Source organism: Staurois parvus, unplaced genomic scaffold, assembly GCF_062004578.1.
Source record: "Staurois parvus isolate SC_StPar_1 unplaced genomic scaffold, SC_StPar_1.0 ptg000658l, whole genome shotgun sequence".
NCBI classification, from domain to species: Eukaryota; Metazoa; Chordata; class Amphibia; order Anura; family Ranidae; genus Staurois; species Staurois parvus.
Window position 1 is genome coordinate 302,362 of NW_028318454.1, and position 19,218 is coordinate 321,579.

The following is a 19,218-nucleotide window of genomic DNA, read 5'->3' on the forward strand; positions in this document are numbered from 1 at the left end:
TCCTTTCAGCGTGCTATTTGATTGCACTGTGCCCGCACAGGTGTGTTAGAGAGCTTCAGTCTGGGGGCTGCCACGCAGTGCAACATCCACACCTCCAGTGGCTCCGGTGAAGACCGGGTGGCTCCTTAGATCCTGCAACTCTGACACACCACCATTTGCATACAGCTTCTCTGTTCACAAAATCACAATCTTTTTACTTCAAGTAGTGCCACCTGTGAAATGTGTAATATAACAATTGTATGTTCAAATTTGGGTGATGTCCGAGATTTTATAAGGCAAAAGGAAATGTTAAAATATTTAGCAAAATAAAAACTTAGCTGAAATTGTTCATTTTAATTTATAATTCATAGGATAATTTGAAGCAGAGGAAAGAAAGGAAATTGGCTGATTGAGGTTGACAACCTTTTAAATTCCTGAAAGGTCAGCACAGCAAAAGCAGCAATATTTACCGTATTTTTCGCTCCATAAGATGCACATTTTTCCCCCCAAAAAAGGGGGGAAAATGTCAATGCATCTTATGGAGCGAATATGGAGAGGCCGGTCTGGTATTTCCACCGCCGCCGTGTCAGAATACCGGGCCGGCCGCTCAGCTCTGCAGCGGGACCTTATGGAGATGACTGCTGACCTTTGGGGAGGTGGGGAGTGGGTACCTGAATTTGACAGGTAACCGCTCTTACTTCCGCTGAGTTGTTCTTTGACCTTACCTGTTCCTCTATCCAGTGGCGCGCTGTCTACCCGGCTTCTGTAGTGTGGGCGCTGGGCATGACAGCCGGGTGCCAAGTGAGCATGCGCAAGAAGCGGTGCTTTTTGTGAATGGTAAGGCGGTACCTGGGACACATGACAGATCCCAGAAGCCGCCGGACCAATCACAAAGCGCAAGTGCTTCTCGCTTATGCGCACTGGGCACCCGGCTGTCATGCCGAGCGCCCACACTACAGAAGCCGGGAAGACAGCGTGCGGCTGGATAGAGGAACAGGTAAGATCAAAGAACAACTCCGCAGAAGTAAGAGAGGGTACCTGTCAAATTCAGGTACCCGCTCCCCTCCCCTCCCCAAAGGTCAGCAGTCATCTCCTGTACTGTCCGCAGTCTCTGGTCATCCCTGTGCTGTCCGCAGTCTCTGGTCATCCCTGTACTGTCCGCAGTCTCTGGTCATCCCTGTGCTGTCCGCAGTCTCTGGTCATACCTGTGCTGTCCGCAGTCTCTGGTCATCCCTGTGCTGTCCGCAGTCCCTGGTCATCCCTGTGCTGTCCACAGTCTCTGGTCATACCCTGTACTGTGTCTGCAGTCCATTAGTTCAGAATTTTTTTTCCTGTTTTCTGCCTCTAAAACCTAGGTGCGTCTTATGGTCAGGTGCTTCTTATGGAGCGAAAAATACGGTATTTATTTATTTTATTATTTATTTATTATAGGTACTAATATAGGGCCACCAATATATGCAGCGCTTTACATATATATACTAGGACCAATTTAGACAGTATCCAATTAACCTATCAACATGTCTTTGGAGTGTGGGAGGAAATCGGGGTACCTGGAGGAAATTATAATAATTTAAATGTTTAGCTCTCCATTCCAGCCTACTGGGCGTGGAAAAGGAAGAAGGTATAGAGTACAATTTAAGCAGCATCCACTGACAAAACTGTGTCACACAGCTTTAATAACAGTCATTTGCACAAGTTAATCGACTAGCAGAGTTCAGCATAACATGTTGTATTTATGACCAAGCTAAAAGTAACAGCATAAGATGAGACAATAGTGAATGATCAGACTGGAGATGAACATGTATGTCTACTTTGTATTGTTCTTTTATTGGTGATTATGCTATTCTAGAATATAACATTAATGATGTTTAAGTTTTTCTCGTTAACACAGTAGGAACCCAATCTGTTCCTAGAAGTTAAAGAGTTTCCAATATTTGTAGATTTGGGGTTGAGTAAGAGGCTGAGATAGTTAAATTGATATGGATATGATGATGTGTAAACCTTTTGCACAAATGTGATGAATACATTATAAATGTTATTTTGAATGTCATTTCTACCATGGTGAATAAATGACAACTTTTAATGGACATCTCTTAATGAAAATCAACGTCGTTTAATTGATTTATTAAATAATTACTGTGAACTCATTAAATATCGGTAATAGAATGTGCATTCATAAGTCAACAAAGCAATGGCCCTATGTTTTGTGTAATCTCTTTTGTGTAAAGTGTTTCGTTTATTTCGAGGAGGGAAATGGATATCTCAGTAAGGGGTTTAATCGCAAGACAATACTGAACAGCATCAATCAATTTGTCTGATATAATTTTATGTTAAAGCGGAGCTCCACCTAAAAGGGGAAGTTCTGCTTTAAGTCTTTGTCCCCCGCTCCCCATTAAGGATTGGCACCTTTGAGGAGTGGGGGGGGGAGCGGGTACCCGAATTTGAAAGGTACCCACTCCCATTTCTGCTGCAATCGCCTAAGGCGATTGGAAGCAGAAGTTGTCCTCCTCCCCGTAGTCTTCTGGGACACGTGACAGGTCCCAGAAGACTACGGGACCATTCACATAGCGCAGCGCTTCTCGCGCATGCGCAGTGGGCACCCGGCTGTGAAGCCATAAGCTGTCACAGTCGGGTGCCCACACTGAAGATGCCAGCGCCAGGGAGAGAAGACGGCCGGTGAAACCAGTTGTGAGGACACCACTGGACCGAGGGACAGGTAAGTGTCTGTATTTTAAAAGTCAGCAGCTACAGTTTTTGTAGCTGCTGACTTTTATCTATTTTTTTTCAGGTGGAACTCCGCTTTAAGAACTAAAGAAGATCACAACCTTATTAGTCGATTTGTGGCATTTTACAATAGTTTTTTTTATTTTTCTGTGTAATATGTGAATATAATTATATCAAATGTAATGAAAGGTTCTGTTAAGACCGATTTTAAAACATTGCAGCTTATACCTTGATGCTGCATGGTAGCTATTTAAAAGTTTTTCTCTGAATAATCTCAAAACAACAATAGCGAAAAAATAGCCTTTTTTAGTATATTACTGAGAGTTTAAATTATTTATCACTTTGGCACGGGGGGGGGAGAACTGTTTGTAAACAAAACAGTTCTCTCCCATCAGCTCCTGCACACTGATTTGCATGGCTGTGTATAGCAGAGCCATGCAAAGCAATGTGCTTAGAGTGAAACATTAACACAGCACACTTAGTAAAATGGCACACAGCACACAGTTAACCCTTTGATTGACCCCCATGTTAACCCTTCCTGCCCACTGCCATTAGTACAGTGTCAGTGCTTTTTATTAGCACTCCTCACTGTATTGGTGTCACTGGGGATGTCAGTGACACAAGTCAGTTCCCCCATTGTTAGAATGTCCGCCGCAGTCCCTTAGACCTGCAGTCCTGCTTTAAGTTGCTGATCGCTGCCATTACTAGTAAAAAAAAAGAAAAAAAATCCTAGTATATATACCGCCATTTGTAAATGCTATAGATAAAAGAAGGGCAAAACGAGCACTGGATGAGGTAGCAAAAGTGATACAAGCCGCTGGCATAAAAGGCAAAACCTCAAAAGCCTCCTGATAAAATTGCTAAAACATAAAATATGCAGCACTAAATAAAATGTATACCAAATAAAAAATGCATAATATGCACATGGACAATGAAGAGATTGGTACGGAAACCAATGGTTTAAAAATGATGCTGAGGTATCATAAACAAAGCATAGTGCGTATAGTGACAATGGTGCCAAAGTCAATACATCAGTGGATTTTTCAAGGTGACATGAGAAATCCGTGACATCTGTGGTATAGAATGTGACTGTTGATTGCACTAACCAGATAGCGCGTTGGAGTAAACAGACCTACTCCTGGTCACTGGAGTCAGGGACACTGCTAGTAGGATGGTCATCAGTTCAGCAACCTCCAGATACTCTGTGTCATCTCCAGGTGTACCGTCGGCAGCCACCAGAGGGATATTCCACGATCACTCCTATCAAGAATCACCTTCTGTCATCAACCACCAGGGGGATGTTGTGCACTCTCGTGTGTCATGAATCACCTTGGGGGCTCACAGAGTAAACAAGCCCAAGAGAGAGGTATCCGATAGTGTAGTATATTTTATTCAAAAGGTGTAATAAAAAAAAGTAATGAACTTACATAGTAAAAATTCCAACAATTCCAGAGAAATCCAAAATGGCCTCCGGTCAGACGTGAGAACCATGTGGGCTAGGTCTGTATGTGGGGTGGCCCCCCCTAACGCGTTTCGTGTCTATTGCGCATTACCAAAGGGCCCCTTTGGAATTTTTACTATGTAAAAATCCTCCCTGATTGCTTGGGTTTGGGACTGGCATGTAGAGTATGGTGACATATGCACAGGAAATTTGTAGGCACATACTGGGGTCAGTGTAGACAGGAGCCAGTTAGCCTGCCAGAATGTCTTTAGACTGTGGGAGAAGACCAGAGTACACAGAGGAAACACACACATTAGGTAGTTCGATCCTGTACTATATGAATAGTGCACCAATGTTTTGTACTGTTGGGTCTATATTTTGAGACAGTTTAGTTTAGACATAGAATAGTGTAAAGTTCAGGTGGTAGATGTATAATTTAACCGTAACAATACTTCACCTATTAACGTAGAAATCAGAGTTTTCCTTTACTGTTAGGCCAGGAAACTAGAAATCATTGATTTAGCTTATCAGAAATCTATAATGGGCTATATAGGCACTGTTGTTAATCATGAAATCTTGGACCAACAGTCTGAGTGACACCTGCTTTGACGTCAACCATAAGCACATTGGAAGAGGAGCCAAATGCTCTTGACAACTGTAATGGTCTATAAAGACTGCCACTTAGCAACTGTTTGTGCAAGTTTCATATGCTATGATGATAAAATACCTGAACTGTCTGTGCAACTAAATCAAAATTCCATTTTCCATGATGGTCAAATACCTGTACATCTATGACTTGTGAACTGCAATAGTCCAGAGGATAAAATGGACTTTATATGAGTGCAGCTGCCATCTGATCACTGGATATCTAAGATTCTACTGTCCATCAGCAAATATGAATTGTCAGGGTGTGCGGGGGACCGTTCACCTGGATGTGTAGATGGTCTGTCAGGAGCAGGTGCCACGACGCACTGGAACTGACATCACGACACTCCTGGGAGGAAACTGGAAGTTGGCCATGAGATGCCAAGTTGAACCGCAAACGATCAGGTTGCCAACTTGATCGTTACCACTTAGAGTGCACATTTCTGATGTTAATACTGTTTTTAATACTTTGAAAAAAAACCTATGAAAACCTATGGGTCCACCATAGTGTGGCTTCCCCATAGTACATTCTGGATGTATTTTCTATTTGGATACCACTATTTACTATGCCCTTGAACACTGTTTTTTTCTGACTGTAACTCTAAAGTTAACTCTAAAGCAAAACAGTTATATAAAACAAAGGGAATTGATCCTTCCCCTCCTCCCTTCCTTTGCTGAGCTAAAACCACTCACCTTCCCCAAGTGCATACTTACCCTACAATTACAGCCTGGAGTATTTCATGTCTTTTCCCGCAAAGTAGCTTTCCACAAATTTCTATGGAGTTCCGGCATTACCGGAGCAAACACCTCTAGCATTGAGGCCTTGCTTGATAAACACCTATCAAGTATAACGATTGGTGCATGTGCAGTGTTCAGAAAATTTAAATCACATTTTTTGGGAAACGCTGGAAAACATGCTAACTTGTATGTAATAATATTGTAAACACATTTCTTTATTTTAGAATGAGTATTATTAGAAAACTAAAGAGAAAAACTCCCCTCTGCTTGTTGGTAAGATTAATTGTGGGTTTACTGTACTAATATTGGATGTACATTATGGAGTTGACTTACTAAAAGTATATAGGCTGTGCACTGCAAGTGCACTGAAAGTGCAGTTGCTCTAGATCTGGGGGGAACATGCAAGGAAAATTTAAAAAAAAAAAATTTTTGCTTGCACATGATAGGATGAAAGAAATCAGCAGAGCTTCACCTAATTTCAGAGCTTCCCCTCTGATATAAAGCAACTGCACATGCAGTGCAAAGTATAATTACCTTTAGTATATCAACCCCTATGTCTTGAAGGCTCCATCATTGTGAATTGATACATGGATCCTTTAAACACCCAGTCACCATGGTTACTGCTGCTCCCTTAAGCCTCTGGTATTTGTTGCCAGGACTGTTTATTGAACATGTTAACTCTGGAAGGGAGGATTAAATGACGAGGTTAGGAGGAGAATGGAGGTGGAAAAGAAATATATTTTTAATTTGAGAGTCATCGAATTCTTAGCATTTATAGGCCTTCTGTACTTATCTTTGTTATTTCTTGACCTAGAATCCTAAATATTTCACTATTTTATTGCACGTGGGGAGATGTGACATATGGTTCTCCCAATTTACTCCAAAGACTCTCTTCCATAATTTCAATTCTGTTCTCCTTCCTTGTAATCTTAATAGTTTTGCTACATTCCTTTAGAATAAAGAACTAAAGTCCATTAGGAGCCTTTTGTTTGGGTGTGGAGTGGCAGCAGGCCTTGGATTGCTTTAAAGAAAAATATTTAAATGCTTGATTCAAAACCCACATTTGTTAAAAGCAATTAGCACTTTTTTCTGACGACACCATGCACAGTCTGCAAACCAAAACTTAGATAGAGAGTTTGTTAAGAGAAAGTGCTGATTGCTTTTAACAAATGTAAATTTTGAATCTACTTTTTTTAATAAATGATAATCTTCTGATTTACTCTATTGGGAGTTCTTCCCTCTTTGTCTTTTATATGGTATTCATATGAGGTTGGTTCAGGGGCGGACTGACAACTCATGGGGCCCCCGGGCAATAGGGGATCATGGGGCCCCTGAGTCCTTGCCCAAACTCAAAAACACCCATGAAAAAGGTACCAGGGGCATCTCATGGGGCCCCCTACTGACCCCGGGCCCTCGGGCAGTGCCCGAGTTTCCAAATGGTCAGTCCTCCCCTGGGTTGGTTATCATATGAAGCTTCACGACAACTGAACCATATTTGGGGGTGGGGGTCATTGACTTCTTGCAAGAGTTGACCCAAAACCCATGGGTGGTGTTGATTTCACAATAAAGTTTTTTTTTGAAGGTTCCTTGTTTTTGGATCCCACCTGCACAGGTCTTCTGAATTGGGATTTTTGAACTGGAGTACACATAAACTGTTTTTTCGAAACGTTTATGTTTGCATCATGTATACATTTTTGAAGCAGTGCATGTATTACAAGTATGTGTTTATTTATTTAATATATATATCCATATATACCTTTTACATATGTGAAGTTAGGCACATTTTGAAGGAATTTTAATTGTAATTCAGGATTAGCACAACACTTTAGCTACACAATACTATTTAACTAATATCGTGGTTTAGTCCGGGCAGTTTGATCTGGTTACATGTATGCTCCTTGAGCACAGGTTTATGAGTTTTCAAAAATGGACAGAGGGCCGTTATGACTGGGAAAAGGAGCAGGTCAGAGAAGGGCTAATATGTGACTTGAAATGGTGTAGGTCCAAAGGTCAAGCTAAAGGTCAAAAGGGCAGAATGTAGCCAGAGGGGTGTTTTTGTAAAGGCTGTTGGGTATTCATTCTGAAAGGTTCAAGTAAAGAGGGAAGTTTTTCTGGTGACCATTCTCCTGTGGATAAGAACAGAGATAATGAGTAACCTTGAGGCCCTGTTACATAGGAAGTTGTTAGTTACATAACAAGTCAGGTTGGAAAAAGATACAAGTACATCTAGTTCAAGCAGTAGGTCAGGTCAGAGATGCAGAAATGACAGATCAGCAGTGGCTTTAGGAACAGCTCTCTTATGGTGGGGGTTATCCTGCTACCTCAGTCCCTGTTTTTAAGTGTGCGAAGAGGATCAGACCTTTAGAGTATTTGAGCCCTTCCCTCTCCCCCTGGATCCAGCGTCAGAGAAGGAGCCCCCATGGGATCCTCTAGTGCCTCTCATAGAACCTGTTGCTTCTGACATCAGTATGAGATGTGGGAGGAATCCCCATCATTCAGCACAAGAAGTGGTGGGGCAGCAGGGTGTTCAGGAGTCTGGTTTTCAATACTTGCTGGTGTTCTGTGACCAGGTAAGGGCTCCCTGGCCTGAGGTGAGATCGTTTGGGGCATGGACCCCTGTTGTTAGTCTGCAGGTTAAATAGGCTTGGCTAGATCTACTGCACCATCTATGGTGATACAGACAGCAACTGTGGTGAGTGGGACTGTGCAGCCACATATCGGTGAACAAAAGGATGCAGGGGATGTATGCAGTGGTATAACAAGGTTTTGCTACAACTTCTATTCCATTGGCACAAAATGAGAAGGCTGGTAGCTCAGAATCACCTAACAGCAAGGAAACTGAGGTGGATTGGTGGATTAGTGGATTCAGCCAAATATGAGGTTTATCTATGCTTTCAGGGCCCTGTGGGTGTTCACCGTAAACCAGAAGTCAGGGGAAATATTCTTCCAATTGCTGTTAGAAAAAAATTAACAATGAGAAAGAGAAAACGGAGAAGGAGTGGGAGAAACGTTGTTGGTGGTTTACAGTAAGGACTTTTTTTCTATTTTCCATTATAGGGGAAGCTATTTTTTCAGCCTAAAGCTTAGCCTGTCCTGGGGCCATACAGTTATTGGGCTCTGGATGAAGCTCACAATACAGATAAGGTCTCCTGGACAGCACTTTCATGGTAAGGCCAGTGGTTCGGGAGCCACACATAAAGATAAGTACATGGGAGGTGCTTATGTATTATATGGGGAAGAAACATGCATCAGGAATGTTTGTATTTTGAAAGAATGGTAAATTGGCTGCACTGGCATTTTTTTTCCTGCTGCAAGGCCTGCTTGATGTTACTAAAGACCTATGTTTAAAGGTTATGGAGGAATTTTGGCTTGGGCGCATGTTGCCAGATGCAAGGTGCCCAGTTTGCTTTGAACTGCTGCAAGAGCTGGTAGATGATTTTTTTAGAGCATTGAGAATTGGGAAATGGATAATAAGAATGAAAATTGTTTGGATGGTTTACTGTTTTCCAATGTACCATTAGCCAAGGAGAGTATCAGAATGCATATTAGAAGATTAAAAAATATTTTAAAAAGAAACTCAGCACACCCACAAAAATATGATCAAAAGTAAATTTTGTTCTAAGAAAAACTCAAAATACAATCCAATTTAGATTGAACGTGTTACATATAGACATAGTGTAACATACATGTGTATACGATGTGTCCAATCCAAGTAAATAGATGTCATATGGTACTCCTTGGGAATTTGGCAACAGCTCTGATCTGGTGGGGCACAGCTTAAGAAAATTCTAGTTTGAAATTGTGCCCCCAAAAGCCCCACTCTGGGTTGTTTTGTCATATAGCTAAAATGTTTTGTTTGTTATTTAAAGAACCTAGATTGATGAATCCTTGAGCCATGTAACACCACACTTTCAGCAAATATTATTTGTGTGTACTTGTTTCTGCAGCCTATGAAAAAATGCCAGTATGATCGATTACCTTGTAGTGGAGCATTAGTCAGAAAATGAAGTCCTGATAGATCACTTCAGGTTGGCCCCCTCTTCCAGGTATACATTGGGTATAGAAGAGAATCACCCTTTTAAAATAATCACATTTTGTTGCTTAGCAGCCTGAAATGAAGGAACACACAGTTTTTGTTATATCCAGCTGTATTTACTCAATGCAACTTAAACATCCAAATGAGAGATATAACACCAACATATCAGAAAAGAAAGAAACCTCAAAAACAAAATCACTGAGTTGGAAAAGGATCACCCCCCTCCTAAAAATGACTTGTAAACTCAATCAGGTATAGCTAATTACCTTCTCAATGGCACACAAAGCCATTTAACTTTCAACTGTGATCAATCAACTATGAGTCGCAAGGCAAAAGTTATCCGGGTCAAAGTGGTGGACAGGCACAGGTCAGGAGATGGATACAAAAAATTCCAAAGGCTTTCTCAATGCCTAGAAGCACACTGAAGTCTATTATTAAGAAGTGGAAGGCATTTGATACAACACAGACCCTCCCTGGATCAGGATTTTGCTCCAAACTGGATGAAAGAGCCTGGAGGAAACTGGTCAGAGAGGCTACCAAGAGGCCTACAGCAACTCTGAAGCAGTTGAAGGAATTTATGACAAAGAGTTCATGTGACAACAATATCACACATTTTCCATAAATGTGGCTTATATTGGAGGGTTGCAAGAAAAGGATCACCCCCCTCCTAAAAATGACTTGTAAACTCAATCAGGTATAGCGAATTACCTTCTCAGTGGCACACAAAGCCATTTGACTTTCAACTGTGATCAGCCGTGATCATTTTGATTAGCTCAGCATGAAAAGAACTTTCCTGGAGCATTTCAATCCCTGGTAGTTCAACTGAAGCAAAGAATCTTAATTATGGGTGGCAAGGCAAAAGATCTCCAGGTTAAAGTTGTGGACAGGCACAAGTCAGGAGATGGATACAAAAAATTCCAAAGGCTTTATCAATGTCTAGAAGCACACTGAAGTCTACTTTTAAGAAGTGGAAGGTATTTGGTACAACACAGACCCTCTCTGGATCAGGACGTTGCTCCAAACTGGATGAAAGAGCCTGGAGGAAACTGGTCAGAGAGGCTACCAAGAGGCCTACAGCAACTCTGAAGCAGTTGACGGAATTTATGACAAAAAGTGCATGTGACATCAATATCACAAAAAATGTGGCTTATATTGGAGGTTGGCAAGAAAAAAGCCACTCCTCAAGAAAGACCACATGCCGTCATGACTGAGCTTTGCCAAAACGCACCTTGAAGATTCTGAGGCCACATGTAAAAAGGTGTTATGGTCAGATGAGACTAAAATTTAATTATTTGGCCTCAACACTAAACAATATGTCTGGCGGAAATCCAATCCAGCTCACCATCCAAATAACACCATTCCTACAGTAAAGCATGGAGGTGGTAATATCCTGTTATGGAGGTGTTTCCCTGCAGCAGGGACTGGAGCACTTGTCAGGATATAAGGTAAAATGGATGTGGCAAAATGCCATCAAATTCTTGAGGAAAATCTGCTGCCTTCTGCCAGCAAGTTGTCAATGGGAAGGTTTACTTTCCAACATTACAATGTTCCAAAGCACACAGCAAAAATGACCGCACAGTGGTTGAAGGAGAAAAAGGCAAATGTCCTTGCATGGCCTAGTCATAACCCAGACTGAAACCACATTGAAAATCTGTGGAATGAATTGAAGACTGCAGTCCACAAATGGTTACCATCAAATTTAACTAAACTTGAGCAGTTCTGCAAAGAAGAGTGGGCAAATCTTGCAAAGTGTAGGTGTACAAAGTTAGTAGAGACATATCCCAACAGAGTAAGGGCTGTAATTAAAAGGTGGATCAACAAAATACTGGCACATGGGGGTGATCATTTTTCCAATCAGTGATTCTGTTTTTGATTTTTTTTTAATTTTTTTCTGACATGTTGGTGTTATATCTTTCACTTGGATGTTATAAGTAAATACAGCTGGATAAAACAAAAACTGTATCTATCTACATTTCAGGCTGCAAAGCAGCAAAATGTGATTATTTTAAAGGAGGGTGAATCACTGTATACACTGTATATCTATACCCACTGCAGATATGTAACACATTAAAAAGAAGTGCCTATACTGTTTAAAATCTCACCCTGCTCTGCACATGCTCAATTGCTCTCTTTTCTTGGTACTGTGCTGAACATTAGAGCTACTAAAGGTAGATCTGCTGACAGCTTTAAGATTTACTGCTGCTGAAGGGGAAAAAAAGCAAAAGGAACCACACATAGTGTGCTGAGGGACACGGATTAGAGAAGGAGAAAAGTAGGAGAGGTGACAGGAAAAACTATGCTGCCAGGAGACACAAAGGAGTTAAACTAATAGTGTCTTATCTTATCATTTGATATTTTCTCCTTTCTCCCTCATCTGCAGCCTGTGAACTTCAACACTGTAAAGATTCTCTCAGCCTTTCTCTCTAGCTAAGCCAAGACATACAATCAATTCTAGAAATTTACATATTTTAACTACAGAGAGTGACATGTAGTTTTTGAGACCAAGGAAAGGAAGTGACTACTCTGGGCTTCAACAAAATGGCGGCCTCCAGCAAGAAAAAACAGGAGCAACACTGGAGGCAATTTACAACACACATTAATTTTGGTAGCATAATTATTAATGTGTAATGAATGTTCTTTTGTTACAGAACATTAATTGTTATCACACTGTTATGCATAAAGCGGAGATTAATCCTGTTTCCAGTGGCATGGCCAAGCCATTTGCTTGCAACCACCTTTGCTGTAAAAACTCTGTTCTCTGCTACTATTAGCGGGCACTGTTTGGAGATAGGAGACCTTAAATGAAGAAGCCACTCTCCTAAGAGCAGATTTTATGGAGTACAGTAGGGAGAACTGGGAAACAGAAGGCCAATGCCAGTATTGTTAAAAAGAATAAATTAAGACAACGTAACCCATTAGAGTGACATTTTTATCAAATGCTGCCCAGACAAATACAAATATATAATTTGTAATAAAGATACAGTTATACGTTAGCCACTGAACTCATTATACAGCAGAAAGGTGCAGATATAAGGCCACCTGTCAGTTTGTACTCCATGTGTATTGAACTCTATTGTAAATAAGTCTTTTAGCCTGCCTTTCCATGTCACCAGCCTGCAGAGACAAGCGTGTAATAAACCAGCCAGATAGGTTATCATCGCAGATTCCCAGAGACTCTCAGATTGTTTGCAGAATATATTGTTTTTACTGCAGACTGACAGAGCAAGTAAACCCTTCCTATCTTTGTTTATTGTAAAAAGGAAGATAAGAGGTAGATGTATAGACAAGGCAGATAGTAGGAGGCTGTAAAGGAGTTAAGCTGGCCATGCATTGTTAAGCTGGCCATACATGGATCGAAATTCATCTGGTTCAGCAAGGCCTGGCTGCATTTTGATACATGTATAGGCACTTTGGTTGAACACAATACTGCTCGACTTCTGTTCCACCAACCTGCTGGAAAATCTCTTGACTGTGATCAGTGTATTCTGATGGCAGGAAAGTCTCCCCACTGTCAGAATACAATTCACAGGGAGGATTCCACCATCCACCTGCACAGACCCAACCGTTGCTCCCAATTTGGCATCTGTGTGGTTGCATGTCCCCAAACTCGCGCGGTCTACGTTCGGGGCCTACACATACCTACACAAGATGTCAATTTGGGAGCAGCACCTTTGTCCCAATAGACATGAGCACGGGGATGCATGGAACACAGCTCTTGCACTGGTGTACACCTTAGTATGCATTTGAGAATGAGGCCTCAAAGGCATTATACATTTTTCTACCTACACCTTGTGTTTTTCACCTGCCTAAAATGTATATTTATCATGTAGTTTTATGGTATTATTTGTCGTCCTGTACACAGTCTATAGTAAATCTTCACATTCCTGTGTCAGACATTTCTCTTTGTGTTCAAACATGAGGCAGGCAGCATGACACTGCACAGGTTAATACATGACCTCTAGATGCAGGTAGAGAAGAGAGACAGCAGCGCCACTCTAAGTGTAGAAGGTTAGAAATCAGGCAGATTTAATATTAAAATGCACTCACATAGGCAGGTTAAAAGTAGGCATGTCAAGTAGTATGGAGTGGAGCATCAGGTCCTTAGCCGCACTCTGGGGTAATCCCTGCTGCTCCAGTGGTGTCCAGGGCTCTGGGAGTTGCAGAGGGGTACAGGGAGGCTCATAGTGATGGCGTCACCACACGGACCGAGTTTCCAAGATGGCGCACATTCGGAGTATGCGTGCTCCTCTGTCAGGCCGATCAGCCAGTCATTGTCATGCTGAAAGGAAAGTAAAAATAAAAAACTAAAATAATATGGTTGCATAAGTGTGCACATCCTTAAACTAATACTTTGTTGAAGCACCTTTTGATTTGATTCCAGCATTCAGTCTTTTTGGGTATGAGTCTATCAGCATGGCACATTTTGACTTGGCAATATTTGCCCACTCTTCCTTGCAAAAACACTCCAAATCTATCAGATAACGAGGGCATCTCCTGTGCACAGCACTCTTCAGATCACCCCAAAGATTTTTGATTGGATTCAGGTCTGGGCTCTGGCTGGGCCATTCCAAAACTTTAATCTTCTTCTTTTGAAGCCATTCCTTGAAAGACGAAGTTCCTCTTCATGTTCTGCTTTCTAGCAGAAGCCTGAAGGTTTTGTGCCAATATTGACTGGTATTTGGAACTGCTTATAATTCCCTCTACCTTGACTAAGGCCCCAGTTCCAGCTGAAGAAAAACAGACACAAAGCATGATGCTACCACCACCATGCTTCATTGTGGGTATGGTGTTCTTTTGGAATTATGGCCAAAAAGTTCAACTTTGGTTTCATCAGACCATAACACATTTTCCCACATGCTTTTGGGAGACCTCAGATGTGTTTTTGCAAAATGTATCCAGACTTGGATGTTTTTCTTCGTAAGAAAAGGCTTTCGTCTTGCCACTCTACCCCATAGCCCAGACATATGAAGAATACGGGAGATTGCTGTCACATATACCATACAGCCAGTACTTGCCAGATATTCCTGCATCTCCTTTAATGTTGCTGTAGGCCTCTTGGCAGCCTCCTAGACCAGTTTTCTTCTCGTCTTTTCATCAATTTTGGAGGGACGTCCAGTTCTTGGTAAGGTCACTGTTGCACCATTTTTTCTCCATGTGATGACGACTGTCTTCATTGTGTTCCATGGTATATCTAATGCCTTGGAAAATCTTTAGTACTCTTCTCCTGAATGATACCTTTTAACAATAAGATCCCTCTGATGCTTTGGAAGCTGTCTGCGGACCATGGCTTTTGCTGTAGGATGCAACTAAACTGTATTTGGGGTTAATCAGAGGCACTTTAAAAGGCAGGTGTGTACTGACTCTATTTAACATGATTTTGAATGTGATTGCTTAATTCTGAACACAGCTACTTCCCCAGTTATAAGAGACACACTTATGCAACCCCATTATTTTAGTTTTTTATGTTTACTCCCCCCCCCCCTAAAAGATTAAAGGTGGAAAAAGTTCTGAAATAATTTATCTTCGTCTCATTTTTGTACATCACAGATACCTGACATTTTAACAGGGGTGTGTAGACTTTTTATATCCACTGTAAATTTCATTTGGGTGCAGCGTTGCATGACCGCTCAATTGTCAGTTAAAGTAACGCAGCTCTGTATAACAAAAAATTACCTGGTCAGGAAGGAGAGTAAATCCTCTGGAGGGCAAGTGGTTAAACAGAAGACCTTTCTATATCTTTGTCTGGATTGTGATAAATGCATGGCTGTAGAAAGTGTTGTTCCCAACTGTCTCTAGCACTTGGCCTTTAATGAAAATGTCACCGGGATTTTTCTAAAAGGAACCTCTTTAGAGTTGCCACCTATTCCCTTTTAAAACACATATTAATTATACAGGTTTTGTGGCTGATTAAGGTGGTAAACTCACCTAGTGTCTTATCTGCATTACATTAGCCACAGAACCTGTGTAATTAATATGTATTCAGTTTTAAAGGGCTGAAGTGGCAACCCTACTCTTAATCTAGAAAATCTGAAAGCTGTTCTTTAATGTGCATGCTCCAGAAGAATTGTATGTCATTATCCTTCCTTTACTACCTGGTAAATCAGCAACTTGGAGAAACTGTGTGTATATTAGGTGTCCTACGACTTGATATGGACATGCTTGTTTTGAAATCAGTGACTCACCAAATAGTAAAGGAAAGATAAATATGACAGTACTGGAGCATATCAGCAGTGGGAGCTCCTTGAACAGTTTCTTTAAATTGGAGCCTCCTCAACAAGTAAGCTGCCAGGTACTGCTCGCTGCCAGGATGTAATGCCAGCACCACCTAGAGGAAACACAACAGTCCCACCACACTATTACTAGAGGTGACAGTCCATTTCTCCTGGGTGTGACTTCTCCACTCAGCAAAATGACACTTCCAAATGTCATCATACAGACAAAATAATAGATAAAGCACATCCAAGAGCAATATACTGTATACTAATGGTGGTAGAAATGTCCACCTATGAAAGACTTCTAATGGCAAACAAAAATGGACTACATCTTATAGCTTTTATAGCATATTGATTGAATGTGTACATTACACATGGCACTATTCCATTCTTGAAAAAAAAAAACTCCTTAACCACTTGACCTCTGCAAGTTTTTACCCCCTTTATGACCAGGGCATTTTTTTTTTTTGCTATTCCGCACTGTGCTACTTTAACTGGAAATTGCTTGGTCATGCAACGCTGTACCAAAATGAAATTTATATAATTTTTTCACATAAATAGAGCTTTTGTGTGGTGGTATTTGATTTATTTTATTATTTATTTCAGGTGCTTATATAGTGCCATCAATTTACAAAGCACTTTACATATATATTGTACATTCACATCAGTCCCTAACCCTAAAGGGGTGTACAATCTAGGGTCCCCAATTTACATGCATACTTATACTAGGTCCAGTTTAGACAGGATCCAATTAACCTACCAGCATGTCTTTGGAGTGTGGGAGGAAACCCACACAGGCACAGGGAGAACATACAAACTCCAGGCAGGTGGTGCCGTGGTTGGGATTTGAACCAATTACCCTAGTACTGCCAGGCAGAAGTGCTAACCATTAAGCCCATTTGATCACCACTGGGATTTTTAATTTTTATTATTATTATTATACAGGATTTATATAGTGCTCACAGTTTGCTCAGCGCTTTACAATATAACGGGAGACAACACAGCAACAATACAGTTCAATACAAGAGGGATAGGAGGGCCCTGCTCCTTGGAGCTTACAATCTAGGAGGGAGGGGCTAGTGGTACAAAAGGTAGTAACTGTGGGGGATGGACTGGTAGGAAGAGTAGAAGATTCCATTATTAGCTGAGGGCAGGATAGGCTTCCCTGAAGAGAGAGGTTTTCAGAGATCGCCTAAAAGTGAGCAGAGTAGGTGATAGTCTGATAAATTGGGGTAGAGAGTTCCAGAGGATAGGGGAAGCTCTGGAGAAGTCCTGGTGATGAGCATGGGAGGAGGAGACAAGGGAGCTAGAGAGCAGGAGGTCATGCGAGGAGCAGAGAGTACGGTTTGGATGATATTTGGAGACAAGATTGGTGATGTAATTTGGGGCAGAGTTATAAATAGCTTTATATGTTCTTGTTAATGTTTTTAATTTTATCCATTGGGCAATGGGAAGCCAGTGGAGGAATTGGCAGAGAGGGGTGGCAGATACAGAATGGTTAGTAAGGTGGATGAGTCTGGCAGCAGCATTCATGATAGACTGAAGAGGGGATAGCCTGCGATGAGGTAGGCCAATGAGGAGGGAGTTACAATAGTCAAGGCGAGATATAACAAGGGAGTGAATAAGTTGCTTAGTGGTTTCCGAGGTTAGGAACGGTCGTATCTTGGAGATGTTGCGGAGGTGCAGTCTACAAGATTTGGACAGCGATTGGATTTGGGACTCAAAGGACAGATGAGAGTCCAGGATTACACCCAGTACCCTGGCATGAGGGGAGGGACTGATGGTTGTGTTATTGATCTTGATGGAGAAGTCGGGGGGGGGGGGGCACGGGCTAGAGGGAATACTAAGAGTTCAGTTTTGGAAAGATTGAGTTTGAGGAAGTGGAGAGACATCCATGCTGATATGTCACTTAGTAGGTTAGTAATGCGAGAGGAGACTGAAGGGGTGAGGTGAGGGGTAGAAAGATAGATTTGTGTGTCATCAGCATAGAGATGGTACTTAAAGCCATGGGAGTTTATCAAGTGACCAAGGGAGGAGGTGTAGATGGAGAAGAGTAGGGGTCCAAGGACAGAACCTTGAGGGACCCCTACAGAAAGAGGAAGTGGAGAGGAGGAGACAGAGTTATAGGTGACGCTGAAGGAGCACTGTGATAGGTAGGAGGAGAACCAGGAGAGAGCAGTCTCTAAGGCCAAGAGAGTGGAGTTTTTTGAGGAGGAGGGAATGGCTTATTATATAAGCATATATAAATTACATAAATTTCTACTTTCTATTATAAAACATATCCAATCAAATAAAATGTCTTCATAAATTTAGGCCAAACTGTATTCTACTACATGCCTTTGGTAAAAAGGAAAAACCCCAATAAGTGTATATTAATAGGTTTGTGTGAAAATTCTAGCGTCTACAAACTACGGTATATATACTGAAATTTACGCATCTTTAGACACTATACTTGTAATGGCGCCTTTTAGTGTGACTATGATAGTGTGGTGGCAATCTGGCACTAACAGACACTTACATCGCTAGTGACACTAATACAGTGATCAGTGATAATGACACTGGCTGGGAAGGGGTTAACATCAAGGAGAAATCAAGCGGTTAAACATGTGCCAGCCAGTGTATTGTGTGTAATGTATGCAGCTTTTACTTACAGATCTGGCTGCTTTTTCTCCCTGCTTTTCAGGGAGAAGAAACATGCAGATCACTGTTCTGTGTGTTTGTAAACACAGAACTCTGTCCTATGACTGGCCACAGCGCATCAGCAGGTTTCAGCCTAAAATCATTGGATGGAACCTGCTGACAAACTTGTGCTACATCCAATCACAGCATGGGTCAACAGGGGGTGCCCACACATTCGGCCAAAAACCAGGAAGTTCACTAAAACGTAAGGGTACATCATGTTGCCTGGCTGTGCTGCCTGCTAGCAGGAAATGCAATGTTGGCAAGCAGCAAGTGGTTAAACTGCCGTGCAGTCCAGTTAATAAATGATACTCTATGTTTTTCAGTGTCCTCCATTCCCTGCTTTTTTTAGTGATCATTTAGCCCCCCATTCACAACCAAGCAATTTTTCACATATTTTTGCGCCTAAGCCTACACACAACAACGTTCAACAGGAATCCCACTCTTGTTGAAACAGACTGTCCACATCTCTATATTCAGTTGCTCAAAGCTTGCAAAGATGCATGAGCTTTCCTTTGGAGCTGTGGTGCGCAACTTTGGCCCCAATGGAAGCACCTATAAATGTACAACACAATTATCTTCAAGCATATTTGTACCTAAACAATTGTTTTCCTCTGCTATCCTCCTTCTTTCCTTCTACCCAGGAACTAGCATACAAAAACCTGTAAAACACTTAGAAAATGCATATACACATGCAAAAATGTGCAAAACAAAAAGTCTGTATAAGCATGCTTGCTGGATGTGAATTGAGGCTTAGGGAATTC